The sequence below is a fragment of the Macrosteles quadrilineatus genome, unplaced genomic scaffold (genome assembly GCF_028750875.1).
Source record: "Macrosteles quadrilineatus isolate MER2022 unplaced genomic scaffold, UCM_ALF_1.0 Scaffold_9__3_contigs__length_116548681, whole genome shotgun sequence".
Taxonomy (NCBI): Eukaryota; Metazoa; Arthropoda; class Insecta; order Hemiptera; family Cicadellidae; genus Macrosteles; species Macrosteles quadrilineatus.
The window spans coordinates 25,609,603-25,627,555 of record NW_026542602.1 but is presented as its reverse complement, the minus strand read 5'-3'; the positions used below and the strand labels follow the sequence as shown (position 1 = coordinate 25,627,555).

Genomic DNA, 17,953 nt, shown 5'->3' with positions numbered 1-17,953 from the left:
ACTTAAATTTCTAAACATTATAAAACCTTTTGGCAGTGCTTAACAATGCAAAGGATTTCAAACACCAGTATGTAACGAGGGTGATGATCTTTGTCGCAGACGCAACTTTACAATATTTGGTTCTTGTAGTAGTAAAATATGAATACTATGTCGCATGAAACAGCTCAAACCTCTAGTTTAGATATTTTATCACTGTAACACTATCTTTGAACATTGAAAATACGTAAAAATCTCACAATGAAATCATCCGTAGGCTCTCTACTAATGCCTGTATGAAGACACAGAGATACAATCGAATCTACTGAAGTTAGAAGGGTACATCAGAGAAACGACGGAGGTACAAACGCAAATGTTCCCTTTATGTCCCATTGTAATTAAGGGAAGGTTAGAGAGGTGAAGTGTGCATTAATTAGTACACTCCTTGCTTTTAACTCTACACAATGCTCGATTCTTTTCTTTTTCCAGGATAATAACTGTGTGCATTTGATGTTTAACATAATGTTGAAGTACTTGACAATTTACCATATTTATTCTTATACAACGTATGAATTACAATATGTTGCATATCAGGTAAAAAAATACGTAATTTAAAGATTAGAATTAAATATAGGTTTTAATTACAGCAATGGCTAAAATATACAATTTATTGTATAGAAAATAGCAGTATAGATCAGCTATAGTTTTACTTATAAAAATGTGTGTACAATTTTTGACAAACTAGTATACGTTTAGGTTACATAAGTTTTGCTTTCCATAGAGATCAAGTAATTTTCTTTCGATAAATAATCTCTTAAAACCCACTTAATCTACAGAGGATCAAAAAAGCAGCAGATAATTATACAATCGAAGGCTAAGTATAATATCCCTCTTATAGAATAAAAAAGTACGGCAACATTGCCTTTAATTGCCATTGTTAATTTACGAACCATAGCATTTAATGCAGTATTCAACTTACCTTTGGTTTGTATGTAATTCCCACTTAGAGTGAGTTAATGTCATCCGAGGCCCTTCTTAGGACGACCTTAAGAACTACGCCGTGTCACCTCTCCTGAAAAAGGAAAAAATAAGGACTACTTATTTTTCTACTTACTTTTGTAAAAGTAATTAAATAGTCATTGGCTTAAAACAATAATAAAAACACGTTTAACTTTCCTTTTTAAGGCAATGAATTATATTGATTAGACAATGGTCCTAGGATTCGAGGCGATTTCAGGTTTTACATTAAGGGAATTCAAGAATCTTTGTCCCCACCTGATTAAAACTCATGAACTGTATGTTATCTCTCCAACCACTCTGCATTCCATATTATTATTATAATTTACACTAAATTATTCATTATTGAGATGGTTAGTAACACAGTAAATGTTTTTTTTTAGAAAAACGTGTGGGTTATACATTGTTATCTAGATTGTCCATGGAATTGTCAGGTACATTACCAATTTTCTACTCGATTTTTAAATAAGTATAAACATAAGCATGTCTTTTAACTACTGTGAGCCCTTATAGATTTCCGAAAGATAAAGGAGTATACAAGGTTTGACAACTATAAAATGTTAAATGTCCTATTTTTTATATTATTGAATGGTAATAGGAAATCAAAAAAAAACATTCTCTCTTATTTATATTTTTTGCTTTTTATTTGTCTACTTCTTTAATGAGTTGCCTACTTAGCAGGAAATATACCTTGAAAATGTAATATTTTTTAAACAGTGATGTATAACTATAGCAATTCACATTTTTCATTCTAAATTCACTAACTCTTATACCATATAAAACTCGTCAGATAAAATATAAAAACGTGGAACATTATAAATTGAACTCTACCGTTTCCGAAAGAAGGCAAATTAAATTTAAGGTAGAAAGAAATAAAAGAGTTGATGTTTGTAACGCAAGCACGTTCTCTTACGGCTGAAATGCTCACATTTGTCATTCCGTTATTATTCCGCTGATTGGGATTTAATACCGTGGAAACTGGTTTCCGTGCGGTGTTTTCTAATAACCCTTTGTCTCTCGGGTAGTTGGATTCACTTTTCTTTTTGCTATTGATAAAATTCAGGTAGCTTCACTAGAGCTTACATATGTTGTTTAATCCCTAGCTCTAGTAATGGTATCTGCAATATTCCATAATATCACACTATGTTATTTTTTAAGTAATTAAGGTCAAGCTTAAACTGTGATGGGTATTTGATTATTAAGTAGTGCGGTTGTAAAATGGTTAGGCTTATGCTTTCGTCTTAATTTTATGTGTGTGTTTTTACGCCAATGACATTTATCCCTCTTCGTAAGGCAATTAATTGTCCATGCTACCTTTACTTTCTAACATTGAATTTTTGTTAGATTGTATTATTAATTAAGGGCCTAATAAAAGAATCCCCTTTCTCTATGTCAACGTGGTATAGAATTGATCCCACTCGGGATTGAACGTACAGCCTTGAGATTTGAAGATGAGCTGTGTTCACTGGAATACTCAGTCAAGAAACTACCTCTGTTTAAAAGGTTACGAATTCGGTCAGTAAAACTTAAAGACTGTAAATGGTATATGAAACCAATACGTTTTTGTATGTTTCATCGTTCTATTGATCTTCGTTGTGTCTCAAATAAACTATGATTTGCCACAGTATTATATTATATTGGTCTATAGTTGTTTACACCTTAACCATATGTATTATTTATGTAGAATATATCATCAGAGATTCGGGAAACTAAATAAAATCCAATAGGTATTAAATTAATTATTTTGATTTACGAATATCAAGGCAGTTTATCAAACTTAACTTGGACCCAAGCTCGATAACACAAGAAGAGGAAAAAATATTCCCCCCTTAAAGAGGGATAAGTGATATAATACTTTCAACAATGTCTTTTATCAGAGAAATGCTAGCCTTATGAAATCTGTAGGAATAGATAGTACTAAGAGGGACGTAAAACGCAGATAAATTCTGTTGAAAGCTCATGGAAACCCTTATACTTGTTTGATGGTAAAGGAAACCATCTGCCTGTGAGTTATGCGGCTCTGCCATCTGACTGGACAATGGGACTCTAAATTTACGGCGAGAATTTATTTCAATTGGCGAGGAACGTGGTGGTATTTCCTAAATTTATAACCATAGAACTTCTAAAGTTATTTGGTCAGTAGTTATATGAAACAAAGTATCGTATGGAGGTAATGTTTTATAATAAATTTGTTACCATTGTGATTCTTATTACGAGGTCACAAGGTCAATGTCAAACCATTTAATAGTTGATTTATTCAAGGAATATAAAACATCTCAAATAAAATGGCTAATATAGGACCAACTTAATCTTATATACAACAAAAAAGTAGAACGCTAATAAATTGATACCTACCTAGTATATAATTTCTTAATCTTATAAAAGAGTAGCTATAAGATTAAGCTACTACAAAATTACCACGATATTTCCTATGGAATAAAGTGGTAGCAAGAATTAGATCGCAGTTTCAGCGAATATCCTGTGTCTTAATTTAGTAAAGTAAAGCATTTTTGGTAAAAGCTTAATGGTTACGAAGGAAATGCCGAGAATCTGGGAATTGAAAATCGAAATGTTATTCATATGGAGAATGAGTAGACTTTTGTAATTTTAATGTTTATATGTTAGTACACTTGATTTATATCATTATAAGCTTTTGCTATGGAAAAATCTAACTCTTATGTAGCGGATAACCTAAGAACTCGTTAAGCCTAATGTTATTTAAATAAAGAATAGATCTGACACGTTTAACGAAATATTTGAGAGGAAATCAATTTTGTCTGCAGTTTTGCTGTAGGAGGTGTACTGAAGTTGTACGTTTTTTGTGTGCCCATAGCTTACTTACTTACTTACGTTGAAACTGATTACACTTTAAACGTGTTATCGTTCTAATAGGAATTGTATGTATACAGGGTGACCGTTAAGTCTTAGGACGACTTTATAACTTTTGAACGACAAACGATATCACAACCACATTTGGTATACCGTTACTGGAAATTGTAAGCTACTTTTCTGTGTACATGGTGGTCGGATATCACCTTTGGGGGACGGCCCGTCGGGGGTCAGAAGAAAATCTTTAATGACAGCCTATGTTGATTTGTACATCATTTTAAAGGTCTACTTTAACTAAAAACAATGCCGCAAACCGCACTTCAAAAGGTTGATCCTGCGCAAAATGGCAGATGTTCAAAGATTTTCAAAATTAGCCAATTTCTTTAAATTAAAACACTTTTTTTTAAATCTTTAAACAACTGTCATTTTTTAACGAATGGTTCTTTTGAAGTGCGGTTTGCGGCATTCTTCTTTGCTTAAAATTCCCTTTAAAATGATCCCCATAACTTCACATACAGTGATCCAAATACCTCTTCAGGGTGACGGCCCACAAGGAGTCGGAAGTAAATCTTGAATTGAAGCATAGGTTGATATGCACATCAAATTAAAGGTATTTATTAGTAAAATACAATGACGCAAACCGTACTTCAAAAGGACCATCCGTTAAAAAATGACAGTTGTTTAAAGATTTTAAAAAGTGTTTTAATTTAAAGAAATTGGCTAATTTTGAAAATCTTTGAACATCTGTTATTTTGCGCAGGATCAACCTTTTGAAGTGCGGTTTGCGGCACTGTTTTTAGTTGAAGTAGACCTTTAAAATGATGTACAAATCAACATAGGCTGTCATTAAAGATTTTCTTCTGACCTTAGACGGGCCGTCCCCCAAAGGTGATATCCGATTACCATGTACACAGAAAAGTAGCTTACAATTTCCAGTAACGGTATACCAAATGTGGTTGTGATATCATTTGTCGTTTAAAAGTTATAAAGTCGTCCTAAGACTTAACGGTCACCCTGTATGTAATGCGTTTTGATTACTAATAAATACTAATAGTCTTCAGCATAAAGAATTAAAATTAAATAATAATTATTCATCTAAACTAAACATAAGCAACTGAGGGAAAATGTTAAAACTAAACTCAACAAAAACAAATTTTAACAATCAGGAATAAAGAAAGTTATATTGATTCTTTAAAGAATATTGTATAATTACAAGTGGTAAAGAAGGCATTTTCGACTAAGCAGTATTAAAATGTAGCATTCATTCGTAAATCGTTTATTTTACCAGAGAGATATGTGAGTATGTGTGTATTTGACTGTCAGATAATATATGACCAATAAGCTTGATTGATGTTTGGTAAACTCCCAATATGAAGCATATGTGTGTTTTGTTTGGTCCTAGATTTATTGAGTTTGGTTTATAAACTGAAAAGTTAATTACGCAACCATATATTTAGTTACGAAATCGAATGGACCATTACATTTTCCAAGCAGTATTATTGTATTTTATACTTGTATTAAATACTGTTTACGTGTATTTAATACAAGTAAATTTCTTACGTATGAAAAACTGAACCTTACATTTTAATGCCATATTTCTAAGTTTTGAATGTGATGTCAAGCACATTTCTGTCTCATTAAAGAAAAAACTAATCATTGTGGATTTATCTAGTGACAATTGAAGAAAAGCAGTGAATACTTTGTAACGTAATTATTTTAAATTGTGTAAAATATTATGTAACAAACGTATACATTCCTGCACTCCAGTGATACCGTTAAATTATGCTCGATGTCCACTTTCAGCCTATCGTATGGATGATAAATCTATAAGGGATTGTTATTAATCTGGTACAGTTACTAAAATATAAAACATTTGCAATAATCATATTAACCAAACAGGAAAATTTCTTACGTATGAAAAACTGAACCTTATTTTAATGCCATCTTTCTAAATTTTGAGTGTGATTCGTAGTAGACACTGATGATGACTGGAAATCTGTGGGCTAAGCCAATACATTTTATTTATCACGAGTTTCGATTTATTGGAAGAAAATGAAACAGTTCGAATTACAAACAGCTCATTTTCGTTAGAATTGGACATAGTTATCGAAGTAACTCAAATCCCGTTGCTCAATGTAACGTATTGTAGGACAATCCCCCTAAGCAGTATCTAGGATTAAATCAACCATAATAGTCGTAATATAAAACTATAAAGTTAGCCTGCTTTCCTGGAGTTTTACGGATGTATCTCTATGGGTTTAAGAGACTTGTTTAGGTCTTGCACAACAAGGCATCTTCCCAGTACTACTAGGAACCAGTCCCTTTGTGCTCCATTTGGTCCATTTGGATGAATCTAGAAATCATGCAGTCAAAAATAAAGTAAAAATCTAACTAAGAATCGCAGCGGATGACACCCGCCACGTCAGGTCACAGAGAGGGCAACCACTCACGTTCATCTCGTGATTCGTTCAAAGGTTGCCGAAGGCTGGCTTCGTGGTTTATGGATGCCATAAAGTCATTTTTTGGAATTCAAAAATAGGTGGTACTGTACAGAACAAAAACTATCTGATGAGAATTCCGCTCTGGTTTTCCGAGGCGTAATAAGATTTAAACGGTTAATAAATCCGACACTGTATTCTTATGTTCGTGTGATACTCATTTTTCATTCTTTTTAATCATTTCAAAGTAACAAGCACACGCACAAAATAAGTTTTTTATTAGTGTACATTAAAATGAAACTTAATAGACGTAAATGAGTAATATTTAACTTCAACATAATGTTAATCTCATATGTTTTTTTTTAGAAACACGTATTTATCATTTTAATGAAAAATTATACTAATATGTTAATTTATAATTCTTCAACCTAATACCACGCATAAATGTGCAATTTACGTTTTAACTTAATGTAATTTGTTAGCAGCTTTTATATCCAAAACATATTTTGGAAGGAAAAGTGGAAAATTTGCCCAAAAGAAACTTACCCAAATGCCAATGGTTAAAATTTACTTAATGCATAAGCAATTATTTAAAGAACATATTTTCCCCCCTGTAAGATATATTTCCGTCAATTAATTCATGTCAATGTCAATTAATTGCAAATTAACTCACTCCAATTCTCTTCAAACATCTACCTAATGTCAAATCTACAACACGTGTTGATAAAATAAAAAGGACACTTACTCGCATTTTTTTTGCCAAGCCTAACGTTATTCTTAATTTTAATTATAAACTTAATGCACGATATACTTTTCCTCAAAGTAAATGTGTTTATAAAATGCAAAGGAAGCTTCTGTGATATATGGGAGAAAGGGTGAAACTTTAGCAGAACGTGCTTTCAGATAGATTGTTGTTTGACATCCGTGTCTGAGTCTAGGCTTGCATTTAAACCATACAATCTCTCTATCTATAATTCTCCAAAGGTAAACTATTAGCAACATCACAAACGTGCTCAGACATTGGCACAATAAACTTTACCTTTAAGCTAGGTAATCATTTTCCCTATAGAGTTTGTTCAATATGCATTTAACACCTGTTCCATTAAAACATCTATGTATCACTATGTGTATCTGCAGTTTTGTATACAGTAAAGTGGAAAACTGTGTATAGCAAAGAGTAAACAAGTCAAAGAAGTCTTAATATTGCATCCACATTCCATAAAGACCATAAAATACACAGTTTTCCACTTTTCAAGTTTGCCGCCATTTTGGAAAATGGTCGCCATTTTTGAATTAATAGAATTGATAGTTTTAACGAATTTTATGGTCTTTTTGGAATGTGGATGCAATTTTAAGACTTATTTGACTTATTTACTTTTCGCATTTTCGCTATAAAACCGCTTGTTTAGGAGCTACATGATGTAAAATGTACACCGGAAGTCATTTTTCCATAGACTGTAACTCCTAAACGAGTGTGTTTATCGAAAAAATGTCAGAAATAAAAAAGTTGTTAAATTGCCTGTTCTATCCGAAAACATCGGTAAAATATAGGGTGTTCCATAAAAGATTTCAAAGTTGGCCGCCATTTTGGAAAATAGCGGCTGAATTTTGAAAAAATAAAATGATATTTTTAACTGCCACAAAAAATAAAGGAATGTCCCCCATTTAAAGTTTTCTCTAATTCTTACCATTTCCGATATCCCAATGGTGGCCTCCTTGAGTTGATCACCCTGTATAAAATCGTTATTAAAATGAATGTAAACTGTTAAGTTGCTACAAAGTAAATCTTACAAGTACTAGAATCAGGAACCGATCGCCAGAGGTGATCCTTATAACCTTCTTAAAAAAAAGAAAAAAAAAACATGAGTCACATAGGAGTTCTGACTCTGCAATAGATTTTTTGTATAAATAAGGAGTTTACAAATAGTTTGAATAAATATTCGAATTTAAATCAAATATACACCTAATGTGTTTGTCAGAAATACCACCGAGTATTTCGTGTTGTTTAACATACCAAATATTAATGACTCGCCTTAATGTCGTCCTGGCGGTGACGTGTGTGACATATCATGTGTCGCAATGTACATTGCACATATCGTTAAACCTGCAGCCGCATAATTGTACATGACAGTGGTATGATAGATAAGGCTATGTTTGTTTGTAGTAAACAAGCAAATCATACGAAAAAAGCAAAGCGTTCTTGTAAACCTTGATTGAAAATTGTAAATACTAAATACTTCTACTAAATCTAATCGATATTTTAATAGAATATATAGTGTTAAGTTATTAATAGTTTGTATTTTGAACTGAAACGGATTTGGAACAACTACTATCGAATTTAGAAAATGATTTTTCAGACATTCGTTTTGACTAGAACATAGATACAGTACTTGGCTAGTTATCAAAAGGTCGCAAGCCTGAGAAAGTAAGTAGCTTTTTGATTTTTCAAAACTGGATCCGGCTGTCCTTGATCATTGGGTTTTAAATAACCTGAGTAATGAAATAACTGGTCTTAGTTAGTAACAAAGCTACGCAAGGCATAACACTCCATTCTATACTCATCCTTCGCATTATTTGAGTTAAAATTTGCACATAGATGGCGTCCCCATCTTAAATGCTAATGAAAAAAAAATCACTAAATTAGGTATAAACCATACATGAATATAAGCTATAAAATAATACTATTTCTTTTACTATCAAGATTTTTTTTAAAATTATTGATTTTTTTATCTAACAATTTAGTTTAGAAGAAAACATATAATACATTTGGTCCTCCAATTAAAGTGAGGAGTTGGTTCCAACCTAAAGGTGAGTGAGCGTAGCGAACAAACTTCAACCAGGACATGATTGAGCCATGCGAACGAGATAATCTTGAAAATTAAGAAGTTAAACGGGGCAAAGCCCGCGAGTTACAGCTAGTAGTAGAATATATTTCAATAGTCCGGTAAGCAGTAACGCTAATTTTCTACGTTACGACAAATAGTACTATTAACTACAATGATAAATGATCATTAGGCAAGCGTTACGTACGGTTGCAATTTGTTTGGCACAACCCCAAACATATGTTCTCGTGTTTCGTTCATCAGTGTAATGAGTTAATCATTTTAAACCTGCGGAGTAGACTGTAGTGAAGATTTGCAATATTAATCATTGCGTTTGATGGTGAAGGTGTAACTCTTTATTTCGAAATAACAAGCATATTTATGCTAACATTATGAAACTCCCTTAAATTGAATTTAAGTTTTAGTTCAAATGATTGGTTTTTCGTAAAATCGGTTTAAAAACAATGGTGATGTTCAAAAAGTTTCAAGTTTGTTTAAAAGCCCATTTCTAAGGAAATATGAGGATAGAAGGAAATATGCTTGTCACAGCAAACCTGCTGACTAAGTGAATATTTATTCTTATAATTACATTCTGGCTATAATTATTTCCCTAAATAGGGGAACTTGATTAAACTATGTACATCCATGAACAAGTGATTTGCAACAGCCCACTTTTTCTTTAAAAGAATATGACCATTTGAATTTACATTTTATTTTACTTTCTTCTTAAACATTCATTTTACAGCTTTCCTTATGGATACAAATAATTTCTTTGTTGTTGATATCCAACGAATGTTATGAGGAAAATTTGTCATTTTAATGTTTTAAGGGTAAAATAAAAGAAAAACTGTTTAAACATTAATTGCAAAACTACCCATTCCCAAAAGACGGTATTGATGGTCCGCGAATTTCATGAATTTAAATATGGCCTTAGACGTTTATGCCAAACAGTGTATGTTTTCTGTGGCCAAACTTGATCAAATCAAACCCAAATATATTGGTTTCACTGGAAAACACACTCACATGCGTATTACCACACCAAATACTGTAATAGCTCCTTCCCTGTATTGGAAGTTCACAAAAACTAAATATTATAATGCTTAATATGTTATAAAAGCAATATTAAAAACTGCATTAACATAGAAAAAGATATACACAAAAGTAAGGATTTTACTTGACATCGTAAATAGATTTAATCTTGTATTTGGAAATAACGTCGAGCTCCCATTCATCCTTCAGCTATTGTTGGGTGTAAAATCACCATATACAGCTGTAATTCCCTTTTGTGCCAATTGTGAATAAAACACTGAACAATCTAGTGTACAAAAGGGACGAAGATTGCTGTTCACTTGAATCGCATTTTGAAGCGAAGCTTGGATTGATTGCTTCTATTGATACTGAATTCGACGTAGCATTCAGTGTGGAAATAGTGTTTTAAATTGTTAAATTACCTCACCGTTTCAATAGTCCTTACATAATGGAAGTATCAGTTAAGGATTTTGTTGAGTATGAGCATCGAAATATTTCATTACATTTTGTTGAGTATAAAACGTGTAATGTACACTATGGTATACTCGTAATAAGCCAAGAATATGGGAGGTTTTTAAAATTATCACACAAAATAATATAATAACGAAACAACTAAAGGAATAGTGTTAAGTGATCAAATGAGCTTGTACATGTGGTTTCGTTACGGTCGAAGCGTAAAATAAATCTTATCTCTACTGTACAATAAATATATCTTTGCCTTTGAACACAATCTAAGCCTTATCAATGATGAGTGAGTAAAAAAAATAGTAACGGTAAAATACTTTTATACGACTTTTCTTCGAATGTTGTCACCTCGATAAAATAAATAACATGGTTAAAGTTTACAAAATAGTGTCAATAATTGACTTTTACATTTGTATTGTAATGCTTTATGTTATCTTACTTATCTTAATGAATTTAAATCAAAATTACAATCCCGCCAAAAATTGTGATTTTGTGATTTCGTAAAAAAAGAGTTTGCAGATTGGAAAAATAATGTTCATCAAATGTAAAATGTTCAATGATGCAAACATTTTTATATTACAAAATATGAGGTAATATTTTAAAACATTCTTGTATTGCAACAAACACAACTATTTCCACAAATAAAAAATGGAACAATTAAAAAAATAGTGTGACTGTTGTTTATACAACTAGATTATTATTAATATATGGAGTGACTATGTAAAGATATTATCCCTAAATACGTAACCAAGGGGTTCACTACTACAAAATATTTTTTAACCAAATATTTCAATTTGATTTGAATTTGGCTTGACATATAATATTCTTTAAATGCTACAGAACTGAACTCTTTCTACTTACACAACATGCCTTGATTAGTAACTTTTGAGAGAAGAAAATATTAACATAACACTCTGATAGAAGGATAGAGTGTTTGATGTTGTGATTTTTAATGATTTCCTTGTCTTAGATGAGCCGAGACTTCATAACATAAGCAGCAATTAATCATGGCGTTGCGTCACTCGGCTCGACTAAGTCTCTCAGATTCAGTTTTAAGCTATGTTTTTTTAGTGTTCTAGTTTGTTTACCCCCCCCCCCCCCCAATACGTTATAAAGTTGGTTTTAAGTTTTCACCATTAGATAAAGTTAGAGTTCGATACAATGTTATTATTTCTTACTTAGGAGCACTCATCAGACACGGAAAAGAGGTGTTTTTCATAAATGTTAAATTCCAGTGAGATGGACTTGGATTGTGGAGTGCGTTTGGTTAACGCGGAATCGAAAGGAATTTCAATAAGCTTGGAATGCTTTATTCTTGCAGAAAATCCTCAGCAAAACCCTTTTCAACAACTTCCCAGCGTATTCCCTGGCAACTTTGGTATAAGTCGTAATTTTACGCTTTTTACAAAGTTTCTAGTTTTATATGTTTTATCTCAAACTATATAAACAGTTTATAATTTAGAAACATTATAAAAAAAAGCTAACAACTATAATACTTTTCAATTTAAACCTATGTATTATCACATATAAGAGTATTTATATATTTGTACCTAATAAAAATAAATTTGCATAAAGCAGATCACAATTAATCATTGATAAAAAGTTTGGTTAAAGAAAAAATTATGAAACGCGATGGAAAGAGAAGTTGAAGACAATGTGGAAGCAAAGTAGAAGACAAAATGGAAGAAAAGTGGAAGACAAAGTGGAAGAAAAGAGGAAGACAAAGTGGAAGAAAAGAGGAAGACAAAGTGGAAGAAAATGGAAGAAAAGTAGAAGACGAAGTAAAAGAAAAGTGGATGACAAAGTGGAAGTAAATCGGAAGAAAAGTAGAAGACAAAGTGGAAGAAAAAAAGAAGACGAAGTGGAAGAAAAGTACACTTTTCTTCTTGAAAGTGGAAGACAGAGTAGAAGACAAAGTGAAACACAAAGTGGAATTAAAGTGGAAGTCAGAGTTGAACACAAAGTTGAAGAAAAGTGGAAGAAAAGTAGAAGTCAAAATGGAAGAAAAGTAGAAAGCGAAGTGGAAGAAAAGTAGAAGAAAAGTGAAAGACAGAGTTGAAGAAAAAGTGGAAGAAAAGTGAAAGACAGAGTTGAAGACAAAGTGGAAGAGAAGTGGAGGAAAAGTAGGAGACGAAGTGGAAGAAAAGTAGACGATGAAGTGAAATAAAAGAGGTAGACAAAGTGAAAGAAAAGGGGAAGACAAAGTTAAAGAAAAGTTAAAAGTTGAAGACAAAATGAAAGAAAAGTAGAAAACAACGTGGAAGAAAAGTAGAAAACTAACTGGAATAAAAGTGGAAGACAGAGTGGAAGACAAAGTGAAACACAAAGTGGAAGAAAAGTGGAAGACAGAGTGGAAGACTAAGTGAAAGAAAAGTGGAAGACAGAGTGGAAGAAAAGTGGAAGACAAAGTGGAAGAAAAGTATTGCAGAAGGCGAAGTGTAAGACAAAGTGGAAGAAAAGTGGAAGAAAATCGGGAGACAAGTGGAAGAAAATTGAAATAAAAAGTTGAAGACAAATTAGAAGACGAAGTTGAACAAGAGTGGAAGACAGATGGAAGACAAAGTAGAAGACGAAGTTGAACGAAAGTGGAACACAGAGTAGAAGGCAAAATAGAAGACGATGTGGAAGAAAAGTAGAAGAAAAGTGGAAGACAAAGTGGAAGAAAATTTGAAGAAAATTGAAAGCAAAGTGGAAGTAAAACTGGAAGACAAAGTGGAAGACAACGTGGAAGAAAAGTAGAAAACGAAGTGGAAGATAAAGTGAAAGGAAAATTAAATAAAAGTAGAAGACATAATGAAAGACAAGTAGAAGACAAAGTGAAAGAAAAGTAGAACACAAAATGGAGTAAAAGTAGAAGACGAAATGGAAGAAAAGTGGAAGACAAAGTGGAAGAAAATAAAAGTGGAAGATAATGGAATAAGATGGAGTACAAGACGAAGTGGAAGAAAAGTGGAAGAAAAGTGGAAGACGAAGTGGAAGAAAAGTAGAAGACAAAGTAGAAGAAAGTGAAAGACAAAGTGGAAGACTGAGTAGAAGAAAATTGGAAGACAAAGTAGAAGACGAAGTGGAAGAAAAGTGGAAGACAGAATGGAAGACAAAGTGGAAGAAAAGTGAAAGACAGAGTGGAAGACAAAGTGGAAGAACAGCAGAAGATGAAGTGGAAGAAAAAAGGAAGACAAAGTGGAAGAAAAGAGAAAGAAAAGTTGGAAACAGAATGGAAGACAAAGTAAAAGACAGAATGGAAGACAAAGTGGAAGAAAAGTGGAAGACAGAATGGAAGACAAAGTGGTAGAAGAGTGGAAGAAAGTAGAAGACGAAGTGGAAGAAAAGTGGAAGACATAAGTGGAAGAAAAGTGGAAGACAAAGTGGAAGACAAAGTGGAAGACAAAGTGGAAGAAAAGTGGAAGACAGAGTGGAAGACAAAGTGGAAGAAAAGTGGAAGACAAAGTGGAAGAAAAGTAGTAGACGAAGTGGAAGAAAGGTGAAAGAAAAGTTGAAGACAGATTGGAAGACAAAGTGGAAGAAAATCAGAAGATAAATGGAAGAAAAAAGAAGAAGACATAGTGGAAGAAAAGAAGAAGGTGAAGTGGAAGAAAAGTGAAAGAAAAGTTGAAGACAGAGTGGAAGACAAAGTGGAAGAAAAGTGGAACACAGAGTGGAAGACAAAGTGAAAGACAAAGTGGAAGACAAGTGGAAGAAAAGTGGAAGACAAATTGGAAGATAAAGTGGAAGAAAAGTTAAATAAAAGTAGGGGAGAGTTGGACAAAACGGGACGGTTGGGCAAAACGAGATACTCTACGTTTTAGCGATACTAGTGCTACAATATAGCGGGAAAGCATAGGTTTTAGCTCTTGACCGCCATCTTGGCATTCTCAGTTGAACACGGAAGGCCAGAATTCAGTTTGCTTGAGTTATGATGTTTCAAAATTTTTTTACTGAGTTGTCGGCCCAAATCGTTGGTTTTTGATTGACAATCTTCTTGATATAGTGTCTGTGTGTGAAGGAATACAATTTAGGTAGCATTATGTTTTGTTTTCTGTTCATTTCCGAATATCTTTATGTGATCACCATATAGTTTTGCTGCTTAGTTCTGGCAGCAGCCATATTTGATTCCAATGTGTCAGGGTTGGACAAAACGGGATGGTTTTGAGTTGGACAAAACGGGATAGGCATTTTTAGAGTTGGAGCTAGAAGAAAGAGAAAGGAATGAAAAAGAAATTGCCAGAATAGTTTAAATGAAAGAAAAGGCTAATATAAAGGGGCTGTTTGATATAAAAAAATAAAATTTGAAAAACAAATGGATAAAAAAAGGAAAGAACCAAGAAAATCTTACCAAACCATCCCTGTTCAACAAATACAAAGGTCCATTGCACGGGAAAAATCCTCCTCATCTGTAGATGAAGAAGATCAAGGAAAATCAACTTCGTTTGGTTTTTAAACGATAACCGCTAATTTGTTTAAAATATTTTTTTTAGATTTGATGATAAACATAATATAACGTAGAAATTCCTACGTTATACGTTTGGATGTGTAAGGGTTTAGGAAATGTATATATATACATGTATAACGTATCGTAAATTTCAAAACAGTGTCTATATGATGAAATATAACAAATATACTACACTTTCATCTACCATTTTCAGATTTTTCATTAATCCCGTTTTTTTATAAAATAAAAAAATAATGGTATCCCGTTTTGCCCTACTTTACATACTTTATGTACATACAAAAATACATAAAAATATAAAATAACAAATAAATAAATATATAATTAAGTTATTTAAATTTGTTAACTCTTAAAATTGAACTTTCATATCCTAACCAAAGTAACCAAATTTGCTGATAATAGAACTTACATTGAAATTTGGGTAGGTTTCTTTGCAATTTGTAAACTTTTTATTAAGGGAAAGATTTGTTGTGGATATGGATATTGCTAACACATTATGTTAAATTGAAAGGTATATTGCGCATTTCAGTAGTACGATAGGTTGAAAAATTATACCAATGAAACACACGATTCTCTCTGTAAAAAGAGTTAAAGGAAAAATGTATTTTGGTTTTGTTCAACGCACGAAATCTTAAGAGGGAAAGCATTTTTAAGTGAAAATGAAAACCAAAATTCGTACGAATTATTGTATTTTTCATAATTTAACTGACAGTTTGAATTTAAGCTTAAATGTAAAGCAATGTTATCATTGGTTAAATCGTCCACATATTCTCGTCTAAACCGATTATACAGATGACGGGTCGTTGTGACATGAGAATATAATACCGAACAGATAAAAAATCCTCTGCAACGTATAAATTTCTGTATTTTAGAAAATGTTTCATCGAGAATAAATGACATTAGTTAAAGCTGTACAACTGAAGTTTGTGCATACTCAAGCAATTAAAATAAATAATGAATAGGCTTTAAACACCATTATTACACTTTATCTTTCGAATATATTGATGGTCCTAAAACTAAAACGTAATGTGTCATTTTATTTTAAAATGTGAATAGTAGGTGATCTTATATTACTTCAATCGTCAGGCTTAATTATATATTTTTACTGTTATGCTTTTCTGAAAAAGAAATTTAATAATACGATATGCTTCCAATATGTATATTAACTGAAATTAATTACTCATATTGATTAGGGATCTCAAGAAATATTATAATGTGTAATTAGAACTGAAGTGTTCGTCCTTTTGGTCTGTATTAAATTCACAACATTTATTACCATATGTTATAAAAAACAAGATTGTTTACTTTTTGTAGTCAGTTAGTTTTTACAATATTAAAGTCAAGTTTCATTTTACTAAGTTGTGCTTTTTAATTGTATAAGTGAATATACGTCAAGAACTTGTTTGAAGAAATGGGTATATTTTGTCTGATCATTTACGTTTACCGACATAATTTATTTAATTTTATGACACATTTATTTACGACTCATCCCTTTGAATATTTCTAACTTTTACTTAATCCAGTAGCTTTAAATGTTTCACCCACCATATTATATTTAATCCAACTTAAAAAAAAAAAAAAAAAAAAAAAAAAAACACATCGAAGTTTTGGAACACTTTGTTACTTTTAAGATTCGTGTCATTGAATATTTTCACTGAACACACATGTTTTAATTTAATTCGAATTATGAGAGAAACGTTTTAAGAACATGTTTATTTAAATCTGGTCAAGTTCGGAAATGTTATGACTAACATAAACATATGTTATATAATGTTATGTTTATGTTTATCACACTTGTATTGTATGACTAAAAGTCATACAATACTGTTCGTTAATCAGTGCTCTACCTAAATCAATTTTTCAATTTTAACCTCGATGTCAAAAATATATTTTTGCAATAGCTAAAAAGGAAGACATTGGCAATTTTAAAAAGTCGATAGTCTTAGAATGTGTTAAGTTAGTTTGGGTTTCAATAAAAGGGAAATCGACTTTTAAACTATTTAACTTAACTTTTGAGACGTCGGTTGATGATAAAATATCTTTAAACTTTGCCAAGAATTTCCTTTCTTAGGAAATTAAAATTCTTACTACATCACTTTTCAATGTTATTGGTATAGTTGAAATGTAACAACCACTTTATAATGTAAAATTAAAATTAATCTAGAGAAGATGTGAAATATGTTCGCAATGTAGGATTCTAAATGTATATTTCTTTAAAAGCAAGTTATAATGACAAGCGTCTACAGCCAGACTGATAACTTATTGCAAACGAAAAAACTAGCCTCTGATAAAGAAGAACTAGTTTTTCTTGATGACGTATGTGATCTGTCGTCTGTTTTGCTTAGCTCGTCCGCTCCAATCCTGTCCCGAGTCTCGCTTCAGTTCACTTAGCTGTTTGATTAGACCTAGCTTAGCTTTCTTTACTATTTTGTTTTTGGAATGTTTTAAAAAGAAGTTCTGAATTTCTTGTGGTAAATTACATTAATTGTATCAATGATGTGTCTGGTAGGAAATGAAAAACGGATCGAAAGGACTTTGGTCTCTGCTGTTAGTAGTGTGGTAAACACACTGCTGTGCTATGAACAGTTACAAGCACAATTTATTGACTGTCTATGTAAAAAAAATCAAGAAACATGATTAGATAGTCATTTGGATAATAATGGCAATAGCAAAACTATTTTGTTGATTTTTTGCTGTTATATTTTAATTTGTTGTAGTCTTTTGAAAATACTTATCATGGAAGGTTTAGTTCATAGGTAGGGCCTTACTTTTTTGTATGGCTGTACACTTTACATTCACATATTGTAAGTTGTTAAATTATGCTTGGTTATAACTCAGTTAGGCTGGTTATGCCTATAGCCAATCCCCATCGTTTGGCTAGACTCATCAAATCACAATATAAATTTACTGTATAAATTAATAAACGTTTT

General features: G+C 31.8%; 1 protein-coding gene across 7 annotated transcripts in view; it reads right to left on the bottom strand.

The window, feature by feature from the left end:
- LOC129002096 (RING finger protein nhl-1-like) overlaps positions 1-17,953 on the bottom strand; it is a 187,218-nt gene that overhangs the window by 98,361 nt on the left and 70,904 nt on the right. For all 7 annotated transcript variants that reach the window (XM_054429631.1, XM_054429633.1, XM_054429638.1 and 4 more), the window contains exon 2: positions 956-1,048. The gene's annotated coding sequence lies outside the window, so the exon portion shown is untranslated. The remainder of the gene's footprint in view (positions 1-955; positions 1,049-17,953) is intronic.